The sequence below is a fragment of the Leptonychotes weddellii genome, unplaced genomic scaffold (genome assembly GCF_054177405.1).
Source record: "Leptonychotes weddellii isolate Sample4059 unplaced genomic scaffold, ASM5417740v2 HiC_scaffold_447, whole genome shotgun sequence".
In the NCBI taxonomy this organism is placed as follows: Eukaryota; Metazoa; Chordata; class Mammalia; order Carnivora; family Phocidae; genus Leptonychotes; species Leptonychotes weddellii.
Genome location: NW_028011542.1, coordinates 8,583 through 15,800, shown reverse-complemented (window position 1 = coordinate 15,800; position 7,218 = coordinate 8,583). Strand labels below are relative to the sequence as shown.

The 7,218-nt window shown below is 38.9% G+C and overlaps 1 long non-coding RNA gene across 1 annotated transcript; it reads left to right on the top strand.

Moving 5' to 3' along the window:
- The first annotated feature begins 192 nt into the window (after positions 1 to 192).
- Positions 193 to 2,376, top strand: LOC145719444 (uncharacterized). The gene is made up of 3 exons (XR_014142381.1): positions 193 to 1,011; positions 1,345 to 1,448; positions 2,192 to 2,376. It is a non-coding gene; the product is annotated as an uncharacterized LOC145719444 (long non-coding RNA).
- Positions 2,377 to 7,218: the final 4,842 nt, after the last annotated feature.

Sequence of the window (7,218 nt, the reverse complement as noted above, 5' to 3'; positions counted from 1 at the left end):
ATTCAAGTTATCCAGAGCACAGAAAGCCTTCTCCTTAGTAGCGGGGTCGGGAGTGGGGATGGTGCTTCCAACAAGGGAGAGGCCGGTCAAATGACCATTGATACCGTGGCTAAATGAAAAACCAGCATCCTTGGGCTGAGCAAACCACATTTTTCCCTGAATGAAAGGACACTTAGAGAGGTCAAGTACACACCTGAAAGTTGTAACACCTTAAGCATCACAAACAATGTGATAATTTTATTTGGGGAAAGGGTGATTTTCTTTTATTATTCGGACAGTGTGCTCTTTGGGAGTCCCTGTGTTCTTACTGCTCATGGTTCATTCAGCCTCATACTATGGACTTTGCTTTTCTTAGATCTGTGTGTGTGTTTTCTTTTTTAGATCTTTGACTAAAGTTCAGAACCCTTAACTGTCCTCACCTTGTCTGAAGCTTAATGTGGTTGCAGCCTCCTCTGATTAGTGGGTAAACACTGTAGTAAATTCTACCCCTGACCTCCAGACCTGTTTTCACTAAAGCACCTATTTGAGTACATCCTACAATTACGCAAGTCACAGAAGGTTCACCCTCTTCTAAAAGCTATCTAGTTGTGGTGATTGCTGGACATTCTTTTCCTGGACACAAATTGCACTAACTGCCATGCAACCTGGGACTAGGGGCAATGCAAATACATAGATATTTTATCTGAGTTTCCTCAGATGGACATGTTAACACTCAGAACACAAGGGTATCAATATCTATCTTTCTTCACTGAGGGTCTTAATTTTCAAATGTTTCTTCTCTGGCTTTTACCTCTTTTAAACTCATTCCCCTGTTTCCTCAGTGGTACAACATTTGACTTTTCCAGCACCAAAGTAAAAAGGAAGGAGACCAAAGATTGGGAGAGGAAGAATCTGAGTTGCCTCTGGACCCTGTATCCTGACTCTGACATCTTTATCCCCACCCCTTATCTCCAGGATATCATACTGTGTGGAGCACTTTCCTTCCTTCCTTGCCTAAATTTATGTCTACAGGTAAGCAAGAAAGAATGGGGATTGGTAGATGTACTGGCACGTAAATGCCCTCTCTCCAGAGCGAGAAATCTAGCTTTCAAATCTCGCCCATGTAGGTCTCAGGCACACCCTCCTCCCTGTGCTCCAAACACTTTCATCACCCCCCCCACCACCACCACCAAATGCTTACTTTTTCCATTTCCTTGCCCTCCAGCTACTCTCTTGACCTCACTTTCTCCCCTCAAACACCCACCTACCCCTCATTTCTGTCCCATTGATTTTTGTCGCTGCTTCCCCCAGAGCCAAAAAGGATTGGGATTAAGTATTGCTTTTTTCTTTCTTTTTTGCAGACAGACAGGATGGGAGTGGAAGAGTGGGCTCTGGTTTCAAGTTTGCTTCTACCACCCCCCTGTGGCCAGTTCAAGCCCCACATTTCCTTGAAGAAACTTCAGTTTCTAGTAAATATCATATACTGTTTCTCTTCCTTTCCCTTGAGTTGTGCCGCCCCCTACAGACAAACAAGGAAACCAAAAGTTCGTCGTTTGTGAAGATTTAAGATCTGGGTGATATACCACAGTTCTTACCTTTCACTGATTCAGGACTCTGTCAAATGATTCTCACCTTTCACTCCTGTATCCCAGCACCAGCTCTTCCCCTGACCCCATTCATCATTTAGAGAACTAAAATGAGCTGGTGGGTAGCCTGGAGGTGTAGGGAAATCTGACTCTACCCCTTCATGTCTCTGCCCCCAACCCTACCCTGACCCCAAGTCTCCCCAGGTAATGCTCACTCTCACACCAACCTTCACCCAACCAGGGAAGTTTTCTTCCTTCTTCACTCAGATACAAACACATCTCTCTAAGTTCAACAGGAAGCTGATGGCAAGACCAAAAAAGATCACCTCTTCACAATTCTTGGTCACCTGAGATACACATCACCAATGAGCCATGGTCCCCAAGTTCCCCCTTCCACCAGCAGTGATTCAAGAGTGTGCCCACTTCTCTCCCTTCCCCTAGCACACCAGACCTGTCACCCATTTATTTGCCACTCTTAAAAGCCAAAAGAAAAATTAATTAATTTTAGAAATTAATAGAAAATTAATTTCTATTTTGTTAAAATTTGTCTCTCTCTAATTTCCAGGGAAGGAATTTATCTTCTCATGGAGCAACTATTTCTCTTTATATCTTTTGTCTTCTTCTAGAATACAGGGGGCAATAGCCCGTCTCTTCACTCCCCCTCTGCTCAGCCACTAATATCCATCATCGCTCTTGGATCCAGGAGAAAGCAGATTTCATGAAATAAGTCATGAAGGGGAAATTTAAAATATTTATTTAATGTCTCTGCTCCTGTGTCTTGGAAATACTAGATTAAAAAAGTTGTACATGATTTTATGTGTTTAGGAAGTTTTCTGCAGTGGCTTTTGTTAAAAGGTTATTTCTGAGCATAAGATTTAAGACAAAACACATTCTAGCTGCAGTGCCAACTGTTAAGGTCAATGGGACACGGAGATGAACAAATCTGTCTCTTGGGCAAGATCACCTGGCTTTCCAGACAGGCCCACACAAGGCAGCATTTACCATGCTTAGTTTGCTACACTCCAGGCTTCAAATCTTAATTTTGTCTTCAGCCCAAAAATATGCACAACTGATGACCTTACACACAACAGAAATGCATGCATATGTTCACCAAAAGACACATATAAGGATGTTCATAGTAGCACTATTCATAATACCCCAAACTGGAGACATTCTAAATATCCATCAACAGTAGAATGGATAAATAAAATATAGTATATTCACAAATGGAGTTCATATTCATAAGTGGCAATGAATATCATACATGCAACAATATGGATTAATCTCACAGACTATGTTAACAAAAGAAATACAAAAGCATATGTACCATGTGACTGTATTTACATAAAGTTTAAAGAACACACACAAAATTAATTTATGGTGTTAGAAATCTGAATAGTGGTTACCCTTGGGATGCATTATTGACTAGGTAGGAGGATGGAGGAACCTTCCACTATGCTGTTAGTGTTTTGTTTCTTGCTCATTTTATGAAAATTTATTGAGATGAACACTTAGGATTTGTACACTTTGTTGTATATATGGTATACTTTAACAAAAATTTACCAAAAGTCCTTAATGGTGAATTACAAAAATGGGAGATGAGTGAATGAAACCAAGCCTTCTGCTAATCTGGGTAAACAGGACCAAACATAGTTTTTAACTTCCCTGAGGGCACTAGAGGGCTAACAAGATAGTTAAGACTAACTGGCTCAGAACAGGACTGGGGGAAGTTGAGCTTAATATTAGGGCCACTTTTCCCAATGGAGCACATATAGTTAGTGAGGGGACTGCTGAGAGGCTATGCAGAATTTTGGATGGCCTATGGAGGCTAGGGAGACAGATATTATAATCAAAATCTTGCCAAGCAGTGTACCTGATGAAGCTCAATGTCTTTCAGATCGTGATGCTGAAAAAGCTGCACCTCAGAGCCAGAATAACAAGAGGTAGACAGGCTGTCACAAGGATATCAGTTTAATTTTTAATAATCTCAATCACTGGAAATTAGAATAAGGTAATCCCAGAGTTCTAATACTCCTAGATGCCTAGCAGCACAAATATAAATTTTCTTTGGAGGGAAACAGTGTCATCCTCAAATTATTTCTGAAGTTTTATAAAATACAATATCTGACACAAAATAGAAAACAACCATGTACACAAGAAGACAAGACAAAATTAACAGGAATAATCAGAAATGATAGACAATAGAGAAAGACTCATTGGGGCCTCAGATATTAGAGTTTTCAGACATAGATTTTAAATAAATATGCTTACTATGTTTAAGGAGATATAGAGGATTTCTGCAGATAAATGAGAACTATAAAAAAGTATAGAACAGAAATTCTAGAAATGAAAAATTAAAAAATCTTAATTAAGAACTGAATAGATGGGGGGCACCTGCGTGGCTCAGTCAGTTAAGCATCCAACCCTTGATCTCATCTCAGGTCTTAATCTCAGGGTCACGAGTTCAAGCCCTGCATTGGGCTCCATGACCAACTGGGGAAAAAAAACTGAATAGATGGATTTAACAACAGAGTACATATAGACAAAGAGAAAATTATTGAACAGGAAGGTAGGTTGAAAGAAATGATCTAGAATAAACCCCAGAGTAACAAAAGAATGAAAAAATTAAGTATGGGTAAGAGACAGAGAATACAGAGAGTAGGTTTAACATATGTGTACTTGAAATTTAGGAAAAGAGGAAAAAAGAAATTTAAGAAGAGAGGAGAGAATGAATGAGACAGAAGTAATATCTGAAGAAATAATGGTTGAGAATTTTCTGAACTTTGCGAAACATGAAGCCACATATAAGAAGTCCTTCAAATCTGAAACAAGATAAATTATAGAAAATCACACCTATTCATATTAAACTCCTGAAAACCAAAGACAAGGAAAATACCTTAAAGTGTTCAGTGATTGCACTACTAGGTATTTACGCCAAAGATACAGATGTAGTAAAAAGAAGGGGCACATGCACCCCAATGTTCATATCAGCAATGTCCACAATAGCCAAACTGTAGAAGGAGCTGAGATGCTTTTCAACAGATGAATGGATAAAGAAGATGTGGGGGCGCCTGGGTGGCTCAGTTGGTTAAGCGACTGCCTTCGGCTCAGGTCATGATCCTGGAGTCCCTGGATCGAGTCCCGCATCAGGGTCCCTGCTCGGCAGGGAGCCTGCTTCTCCCTCTGACCCTCCTCCCTCTCATGCTCTCTGTCTCTCATTCTCTCTCTCTCAAATAAATAAATAAAATCTAAAAAAAAAAAAGAAAAGAAAAGAAGATGTGGTACAGGGGCACCTGGGTGGCTGTCGGTTGAGCATCTGCCTTCAGCTCAGGTCATGATCTCAGGGTCCTGGGATCGAGCCGTGCATTGAGCTCCTTGCTCAGTGGGGAGTCTGCTTCTCCCTCTCCCTCTGCCTGCCTCTTAGCCTACTTGTGATCTCTCTCTCTGTGTCAAATAAATAAAATCTATTTAAAAAAAGAAGATGTGGTCCATATATACAATGGAATATTACTCAGCCATCAGAAAGCATGAATACCCACCATTTGCATCGACATGGATGGAATTGGAAGGGATTATGCTAAGTGAAATGAGTCAAGCAGAGAAAGACAATTATCATATGGTTTCACTCATATGTGAAACATAGGGAATAGAGCGGAGGACCACAGGGGAAGGGAAGGAAAACTGAATGGGAAGAAATCAGAGAGGGAGACGAACCATGAGAGACTCTGGACTCCGGGAAACAAACAGGGTTACAGAGGGGAGGGGGGAGGGGGATGGGGTAGCCACATGATGAGTATTAAGGAGGGTACGTGTTGTGATGAGCACTGGGTGTTATATGAAACTAATGAATCATTGAACACTACATCAAAAACTTATGATGTACTATATGCTGGCTAACTGAACATAATAAAAATGAATAACTACATAAATAAATAAATAAAGTAGCTGTAAAATAAAAAACTTAGATTACCTTCAAAGGAGCAACAATTAGACTGATAGCCAACTTCTCAACAGGAAAAATACAGCCAGACAATGGAAGAATATTACTAAAGTGCTGAAAGGAAATTAATGCCAATGTAATTCACCATTAAGAGGGACACAGATTTATATTCCCATAGACAATATCCTTTACCTGTATCAGTGAAATAAAGGCATTCTCAGACAAATATATATATATATATATCAGTAGCAAATTCATACTAGAAGAAATATTAAAAGTTGTTCTTCAGGCATAATGAAAACTTATCTTTCTTCAAAGCAGGAAGACAAGAAGCACAAAGGAAAGTGTAAATATGTGAGTCTTGACTATATGAAACAATTGTAAGAATTCTTTAAATTTTGAAATATAAAGAGAATTAGGTTGAAAACATATAGACAGTTGGAATGCATGACAACAATGGCATAAATATTGAGATGAGGGTAAGTGGAGTTAGCATTTTAAATCCTGTGAGTTGTCTGGGAAAAGGGTAAAAGGGCCAATTCATAGTAAACTTTAGAAAGTCAAGAATGTATTCTGTAATATATAGGGTAATTACTAAATAATAGTAAATTAGTGCAACTATCAAGGTAATAGAGGAAAAAGGAATAATAAAAAAATTCAGTAATTCCAAAAGAAGATAAGAAAGAAATTGGGACATAAAGTAGGCAGGTCAAATAGAAATCACTGAATAAGTTAAGAAATTAAACTCTAAATGTATCAGAAATTACATTAAATAAAAACAGACTAAATGCTTCCATTCAAACACAAATATTGTAATATTGGATAAGAATAACAAAACCCAGCTAGATGCTGTTCACAAAAGATACACCTAAAAACTTTAACATATAGAGGGACACTTGGGTGATTCAGTCAGTTAAGCATCTGCCTTTGGCTCAGGTCATGATCCCGGGGTCCTGGGATCAAGTCCAGCATCAGGCTCCTTGCTCAGTGGGGAGTCTGCTTCTCTCTCTCCCTCTGCCTGCCGATGCCCCTGCTTGTGCTTCCTTTCTCTCTGACAAATAAATAAATAAAATCTTTAGAAAAAAAAAACTTTAACATAAAGTTTGAAAGTATAAAAATGGAAAATATATACTATGAAAACACTAACTAAAAGTAAGTAAAGAGATACTAACATCAAATAAAATGGGCTTTACACCAAAAAGCATTACTACAGATAAAAAGGGATACTTCATGAGAAAAAAAAAATGTATAATTCACCAGAAAGATGTAACAAATCTAAATTTGTATGCAGCTAATAACATAGTTTCAAAATATATAAAACAGAAATGGACAGAACTACAAAAAATAATAGAGTGGGAAATTTTAACATCTCTTTTCATAGCTGACAGAATAAGCAAATAAAAATAGCAGAGATATAAAAGACTTGAACATGATTAGCAAACTTGACCTAATTAGTTCAGACTTTGGTTGGTATAAAGCTATACTCAACAACTAAAAAAGATACATTATTTTTTTTTTATTATTTGAGAGAGAGAGAATGAGAGACAGAGAGCATGAGAGGGAGGAGGGTCAGAGGGAGAAGCAGACTCCCTGCCGAGCAGGGAGCCCGATGCGGGACTCGATCCCGGGACTCCAGGATCATGACCTGAGCCGAAGGCAGTCGCTTAACCAACTGAGCCACCCAGGCGCCCGATACATTATTTTTAAAAACAT